Genomic DNA, 8,713 nt, shown 5'->3' with positions numbered 1-8,713 from the left:
CCTTTGATGTTCTACATTCACTTTAAGGAGCAGGATATTATAAAATACATGCATTAGTGCTAAATGAGAGGAATTTAAAGAGCAGATGTGAAGCTCTGTACACATCGCCGTCATACTATGGTGAGCGGAACATAAAGCACATTTTAGAAAAGGACACAGCTTTGCTCACATCCTTCACGGTGCAATCTTTCACAATAATCGAATGTTTTCTCTATGGTGGAAACGGTCCACAAATGAAACACACACTCTAATGCTCTATTCTAATTCTAATGACTTTAGGAAGTCATTGTCCAGGATGGACCATTTACAGGCTCATTGAGATTCATTGATATCGTTGGACGACTATTTTGCTTTGTGTGCAATTGCTTATTACTAGGGGGTGTAACAATATATCGTGTTACAATATATTTTGCAATACAAAAATGCAATAATATGTATCGTGGATAGTGATAATCTGCATTGTGGATAGTTCACCCAAAATGACAATTACTGTGCGAGAAAAAAGTTTTCAGAGTTTTTAGTGTCAGTACTACATTAAACTACTATATATAATGTTGAATAGAATAGTCAGTGCAAGAATATTCATCTAAAATAATTCAGTGTTTCCATCTTCAGAATCATGAATATGTTTATTCTGGTGTCTCTATTGTCCTGTGCTTTGGGTTTCCAGCAACAAGTCCAAGCCGATTCATTTACACATTTTAATCAACGGTACATTTTTTGTTAACCTTTTACCAAATGTCTTGGAGTATCGCAATAATATCGTATCGTGAGTTCAGTATCGTGATACGAGGCTTTCCTTACACCCCGATCAGACCCAGCTAAACATGTTTAACAACTAGAAATAAAATGTTATTAAATTCCAGTGTTAGAATCTCTGCTCACTTTATAAGTACTTTTTTTAAAGTTAACCGCCAATGGCCAAAAAACATTTTTTTTTATTATTATTATTCTCCCCGTTTTGGTAGTTGCTGAGTGTTCACTTTGCCGCGGCTAAAGCGAGCGCGTCTGAGAGCGTGATGAACGCTGTGATCAGTAACCGCTCTCAATGACTGTATTGTCTGCCTGCTCTTTCAGCTCAGGGCTAAACTCTCAGCAGTTTGCTTTGAAGTGATTATCCCTTTATCACAAGCCAGAGCAAAGACTTTAGGGAGAACAATGGAAAATGAAAGCAAGTAGGAGGCTTATGGCAATTATCACAGACGTCCACCAGGAGTGAAGTGTGAATGTCCACTTTGTGAATGTGTGTGAATGTGGGGGAGGAGGAAGGCATGGACGCAGGGAGGCAAAAGAAAATGAGACAGATCATCATTTGCATGGCACACACAGAGCGACGACCGTGCTTTTGGAGGAAATGATGGCTTAGGCAAATAAACAAGACAATATCATTAAAGATAATGTGCATCCAGATATGAAAGTGCTGCCATCATTTACTCATCCGGTGTCTTTCCAAACCTTGATGACTTTAACAAAGAAGGAATTTACAAGCTACTCTTTTCTATGCAATGAAAACAACCATAGGGAACCATAAAAAGAACCATAAACATATCTTAATAGCACAATAACAGTACAGATAATATCATTTTATATTCCAAGTCTTCTGAAGTTATGTGAGGAACAGATCAAAAGTTTGACTGAAATCACTTCTCCTGCATTCAAACCTCTGCATATTCAAATCTATTCAAGTGTTGTGGCATAATGCGGTAACTACACATTTAGACAAAACTGAGATAAGGAATCAGGTATCTGAGATTATAATCTGTCCTGTGACTGGAGAGTTTGGCCCAATGTTCAGATTCGTAAATGGAGTGTGAAAATCAAGATCTAAGCCTAAGGAATAAAAAAAAAAAAAAAAAAAAAAATTCTCTATAGTGTTTTGCATTTGTAGGTCAGCAATGTTTTTGTGACTTCAGAAGATTTTTTTGTTGCATGGACAAGAACACCTGGTTTGGTTCACTTAATAACACTTGTTGGATTTGTGCGGGTCAGATGAAGTCTGAGCACTGAATCAACTAAGATTATTCAATAAACTCTGCTCTTATTATTATCATCGCTTCGTCTCCTACTTCTGCTCTTTCCTGGTTTCTCAGTCAAACCTCACAATGACAGAAGTCTGTTAATATAGTTTTGGATATGAGACAAATATCTTCTTGCAGGTTTTCATGCGTCTGGGGTCGGATCTGATATATCAGATTTTTTTGACGTGGAGATCTAACAATTTGGTGTTGTTGGCACGACCTAACAAGAGAAAGTCTTACGGGTGGAGTCATACGGGTTTGGAGTGAAATTAGATTGAGTAAATAATGACAGATTTTTTATTTATGGGTAAATGATCCCTTTAAAGTAATAGTTCACCCATAAATTAAAAATCTGTCACCCTCAAGTCGTTCCAAACGCGTAAGACTTTTGTTAATCTTGGGAACACACATGAAGATGTTTTAATGAACTCTGAGAGATTTCTGTCCCTTCATTGACAGACTAAGCACCTACCACTTTGACGCTTCAAAAAGTTTATAAAGAGTTCAAAAAGTTCATCACATATTAACATTCATCAACTTGCACATCAGTTGAGGTAAACGGAAGCTCAAGCATGTTTGAGCTTCAGCAAGAACCGATGAGGTTCATTCTCGTGTTACGCAGCATGTTTGAGCTTCGGCAAGAACCAATGAGGTTCATTCTCGTGTTACGCAGCACGTTTGAGCTTCGGCAAGAACCAATGAGGTTCATTCTCGTGTTACGCAGCACATTTGAGCTTCGGCAAGAACCAATGAGGTTCAGTCTCGTGTTACGCAGCACGTTTGAGCTTCGGCAAGAACCAATGAGGTTCATTCTCGTGTTACGCAGCACGTTTGAGCTTCGGCAAGAACCAATGAGGTTCAGTCTCGTGTTACGCAGCACATTTGAGCTTCGGCAAGAACCAATGAGGTTCAGTCTCGTGTTACGCAGCACGTTTGAGCTTCAGCAAGACCCAATGAGGTTCATTCTAGTGTTACGCAGCACGTTTTCTCGTGTTACGCAGCACGTTTGAGCTTCGGCAAGAACCAATGAGGTTCAGTCTCGTGTTACGCAGCACGTTTGAGCTTCGGCAAGAACCAATGAGGTTCATTCTCGTGTTACGCAGCACGTTTGAGCTTCGGCAAGAACCAATGAGGTTCAGTCTCGTGTTACGCAGCACGTTTGAGCTTCAGCAAGAACCGATGAGGTTCATTCTCGTGTTACGCAGCATGTTTGAGCTTCGGCAAGAACCAATGAGGTTCATTCTCGTGTTACGCAGCACGTTTGAGCTTCGGCAAGAACCAATGAGGTTCATTCTCGTGTTACGCAGCACATTTGAGCTTCGGCAAGAACCAATGAGGTTCAGTCTCGTGTTACGCAGCACGTTTGAGCTTCGGCAAGAACCAATGAGGTTCATTCTCGTGTTACGCAGCACGTTTGAGCTTCGGCAAGAACCAATGAGGTTCAGTCTCGTGTTACGCAGCACGTTTGAGCTTCAGCAAGACCCAATGAGGTTCATTCTAGTGTTACGCAGCACGTTTTCTCGTGTTACGCAGCACGTTTGAGCTTCGGCAAGAACCAATGAGGTTCAGTCTCGTGTTACGCAGCACGTTTGAGCTTCGGCAAGAACCAATGAGGTTCATTCTCGTGTTACGCAGCACGTTTGAGCTTCGGCAAGAACCAATGAGGTTCAGTCTCGTGTTACGCAGCACGTTTGAGCTTCAGCAAGACCCAATGAGGTTCATTCTAGTGTTACGCAGCACGTTTGAGCTTCTGTAAGAACCAATGAGGTTCATTCCCGTGTAACGCAGCACGTTTGAGTTTCAGCAAGAACCAATGAGGTTCATTCTCGTGTTACGCAGCATGTTTGAGCTTCTGTAAGAACCAATGAGGTTCATTCCTGTGTAACGCAACACGTTTGAGCTTCTGTAAGAACCAATGAGGTTCATTCCCGTGTAACGCAGCACGTTTGAGCTTCAGCAAGAACCAATGAGGTTCATTCTCATGTTACGCAGCACGTTTGAGCTTCTGTAAGAACCAATGAGGTTCATTCCCGTGTAACGCAACACGTTTGAGCTTCTGTAAGAACCAATGAGGTTCATTCTCGTGTTACGCAGCACGTTTGAGCTTCTGTAAGAACCAATGAGGTTCATTCCTGTGTAACGCAACACGTTTGAGCTTCTGTAAGAACCAATGAGGTTCCTTCCCGTGTAACGCAGCACGTTTGAGTTTCAGCAAGAACCAATGAGGTTCATTCTCGTGTTACGCAGCACGTTTGAGCTTCTGTAAGAACCAATGAGGTTCATTCCCGTGTAACGCAGCACGTTTGAGCTTCTGTAAGAACCAATGAGGTTCATTCCCGTGTAACGCAGCACGTTTGAGCTTCAGCAAGAACCAATGAGGTTCATTCTCGTGTTACGCAGCACGTTTGAGCTTCTGTAAGAACCAATGAGGTTCATTCCCGTGTAACGCAGCACGTTTGAGCTTCAGCAAGAACCAATGAGGTTCATTCTCGTGTTACGCAGCACGTTTGAGCTTCGGCAAGAACCAATGAGGTTCAGTCTCGTGTTACGCAGCACGTTTGAGCTTCAGCAAGACCCAATGAGGTTCATTCTAGTGTTACGCAGCACGTTTTCTCGTGTTACGCAGCACGTTTGAGCTTCGGCAAGAACCAATGAGGTTCAGTCTCGTGTTACGCAGCACGTTTGAGCTTCGGCAAGAACCAATGAGGTTCATTCTCGTGTTACGCAGCACGTTTGAGCTTCGGCAAGAACCAATGAGGTTCAGTCTCGTGTTACGCAGCACGTTTGAGCTTCAGCAAGACCCAATGAGGTTCATTCTAGTGTTACGCAGCACGTTTGAGCTTCTGTAAGAACCAATGAGGTTCATTCCCGTGTAACGCAGCACGTTTGAGTTTCAGCAAGAACCAATGAGGTTCATTCTCGTGTTACGCAGCATGTTTGAGCTTCTGTAAGAACCAATGAGGTTCATTCCTGTGTAACGCAACACGTTTGAGCTTCTGTAAGAACCAATGAGGTTCATTCCCGTGTAACGCAGCACGTTTGAGCTTCAGCAAGAACCAATGAGGTTCATTCTCATGTTACGCAGCACGTTTGAGCTTCTGTAAGAACCAATGAGGTTCATTCCCGTGTAACGCAACACGTTTGAGCTTCTGTAAGAACCAATGAGGTTCATTCTCGTGTTACGCAGCACGTTTGAGCTTCTGTAAGAACCAATGAGGTTCATTCCTGTGTAACGCAACACGTTTGAGCTTCTGTAAGAACCAATGAGGTTCCTTCCCGTGTAACGCAGCACGTTTGAGTTTCAGCAAGAACCAATGAGGTTCATTCTCGTGTTACGCAGCACGTTTGAGCTTCTGTAAGAACCAATGAGGTTCATTCCCGTGTAACGCAGCACGTTTGAGCTTCTGTAAGAACCAATGAGGTTCATTCCCGTGTAACGCAGCACGTTTGAGCTTCAGCAAGAACCAATGAGGTTCATTCTCGTGTTACGCAGCACGTTTGAGCTTCTGTAAGAACCAATGAGGTTCATTCCCGTGTAACGCAGCACGTTTGAGCTTCAGCAAGAACCAATGAGGTTCATTCTCGTGTTACGCAGCACGTTTGAGCTTCAGCAAGAACCAATGAGGTTCATTCTCGTGTTACGCAGCACGTTTGAGTTTCAGCAAGAACCAATGAGGTTCATTTTCGTGTAACGCAGCACGTTTGAGCTTCAGCGAGAACCAATGAGGTTCATTCTCGTGTTACGCAGCACGTTTGAGCTTCAGCAAGAACCAATGAGGTTCATTCTCGTGTTACGCAGCGCGTTTGAGCTTCTACAAGAACCAATGAGATTCATTCTAGTGTTACGCAGCACGTTTGAGCTTCAGCAAGAACCAATGAGGTTCATTCTCGTGTTACGCAGCACGTTTGAGCTTCTACAAGAACCAATGAGATTCATTCTAGTGTTACGCAGCACGTTTGAGTTTCAGCAAGAACCAATGAGGTTCATTCTAGTGTTACGCAGCACGTTTGAGCTTCAGCGAGAACCAATGAGGTTCATTCTCGTGTTACGCAGCACGTTTGAGCTTCAGCAAGAACCAATGAGGTTCATTCTCGTGTTACGCAGCGCGTTTGAGCTTCTACAAGAACCAGTGAGATTCATTCTAGTGTTACGCAGCACGTTTGAGCTTCAGCAAGAACCAATGAGGTTCATTCTCGTGTTACGCAGCACGTTTGAGCTTCTACAAGAACCAATGAGATTCATTCTAGTGTTACGCAGCACGTTTGAGTTTCAGCAAGAACCAATGAGGTTCATTCTAGTGTTACGCAGCACGTTTGAGCTTCTACAAGAACCAGTGAGATTCATTCTAGTGTTACGCAGCACGTTTGAGCTTCAGCAAGAGCCAATGAGGTTCATTCTCGTGTTACGCAGCACGTTTGAGCTTCTACAAGAACCAGTGAGATTCATTCTAGTGTTACGCAGCACGTTTGAGCTTCAGCAAGAGCCAATGAGATTCATTCTCGCGTTAAGCAGCACGTTTGAGCTTCAGCAAGAGCCAATGAGATTCATTCTCGCGTTAAGCAGCACGTTTGAGCTTCTGTAAGAACCAATGAGGTTCATTCTCGTGTTACGCAGCACGTTTGAGTTTCAGCAAGAACCAATGAGGTTCATTCTCGTGTTACGCAGCACGTTTGAGCTTCTGCAAGAACCAATGAGGTTCATTCTCGTGTTACGCAGCACGTTTGAGCTTCAGCAAGAGCCAATGAGATTCATTCTCGCGTTAAGCAGCACGTTTGAGCTTCAGCAAGAGCCAATGAGGTTCATTCTCGTGTTACGCAGCACGTTTGAGCTTCTGCAAGAACCAATGAGGTTCATTCTCGTGTTACGCAGCACGTTTGAGCTTCTGCAAGAACCAATGAGGTTCATTCTCGTGTTACGCAGCACGTTTGAGCTTCTGCAAGAACCAATGAGGTTCATTCTCGTGTTACGCAGCACATTTGAGCTTCTGCAAGAACCAATGAGGTTCATTCTCGTGTTACGCAGCACGTTTGAGCTTCTGCAAGAACCAATGAGGTTCATTCTCGTGTTACGCAGCACGTTTGAGCTTCGGCAAGAACCAATGAGGTTCAGTCTCGTGTTACGCAGCACGTTTGAGCTTCAGCAAGAGCCAATGAGGTTCATTCTCGTGTTACGCAGCACATTTGAGCTTCTGCAAGAACCAATGAGGTTCATTCTCGTGTTACGCAGCACGTTTGAGCTTCTGCAAGAACCAATGAGGTTCATTCTCGTGTTACGCAGCACGTTTGAGCTTCTGAAAGAACCAATGAGGTTCATTCTCGTGTTACGCAGCACGTTTGAGTTTCAGCAAGAACCAATGAGGTTCATTCTCGTGTTACGCAGCACGTTTGAGCTTCAGCAAGAGCCAATGAGATTCATTCTCGTGTTAAGCAGCACGTTTGAGCTTCAGCAAGAGCCAATGAGGTTCAGCCTCGTGTTACGCAGCACGTTTGAGCTTCAGCAAGAGCCAATGAGGTTCAGTCTCGTGTTACGCAGCACGTTTGAGCTTCAGCAAGAGCCAATGAGATTCATTCTCGCGTTAAGCAGCACGTTTGAGCTTCAGCAAGAGCCAATGAGGTTCAGTCTCGTGTTACGCAGCACGTTTGAGCTTCAGCAAGAGCCAATGAGGTTCAGTCTCGTGTTACGCAGCACGTTTGAGCTTCAGCAAGAGCCAATGAGATTCATTCTCGCGTTAAGCAGCACGTTTGAGCTTCAGCAAGAGCCAATGAGGTTCATTCTCGCGTTAAGCAGCACGTTTGAGCTTCAGCAAGAGCCAATGAGGTTCATTCTCGTGTTACGCAGCACATCAACCAATGAGGTTCTTGCTCATCAAGCAAGTATGGTTGAGCTTTTGTTTATGTTCACTAATCAGTTTTAAATGTGAATGAAAGCCTAAATTCAGTCTGTTCAAGTGACCGTGTCTCTTCTGGAAATTTAAAGAAAGTCTTGAAGGTTTGGAACGACATGAGGGTGAGTAAATGATGACAGAATTTACATTTTGTCGGTGAACTATCCCTTTAAGTGTGCATGGCTCAAATAAAGGGATGACTGGACCCCAAAAAGAGAAAGAAGTGTTAAGTGCAGTAAGTGCAGTCAGCAGAATCAGATGGCATGCAGGGTGTCGGAGAAGATACAATTAAAGTGTGGCGTTAAGATGGACTTTGAAGTTAGACATGGTGTCTTACACCCCTCCAGATGAAGAGAGCAACAATTCAGCTGCTTGTTATGGGCTTTTAAGAGGATCTTGTTAGAAATGGGAGATTTGAAGAAAATTTACTGTCAGGAACACGGTTGCTGTTTGAAGCTGGTTTAGTCTTCAGACGGGGAGGGGGGTGAGGGGTGGGGTACTGAAGGTTATTTATCAGCATTTTTTTGTTGTGTTTTAATCCCATTTTGCGCATGACTTTAAAGTCAAACAATACATAGAAACAATGTCTGATGTTCTCTCTAATCCCTTTTTGGCCATGAAAGGGAGCACATCTGTAGAAATGGTTTTCATTTCCTCTAACAGAAGATGTAGACATCCTAAAGGTTCTTCCTCATCCTCTTTATTTCTTAATTTGTTTTGGAGGAGAGGCAAGGTTATGGCCACAGTCAAGATCAGCCAGTTTTGGCTGCTGGTTTGATGTCACTTCATCAGTTTTTATAGCTAAACACA

This window comes from Rutilus rutilus, assembly GCF_951802725.1.
Source record: "Rutilus rutilus genome assembly, chromosome: 1".
NCBI classification, from domain to species: Eukaryota; Metazoa; Chordata; class Actinopteri; order Cypriniformes; family Leuciscidae; genus Rutilus; species Rutilus rutilus.
The sequence above is the reverse complement of the archived record's forward strand: the minus strand, read 5'-3'. Positions refer to the sequence as shown.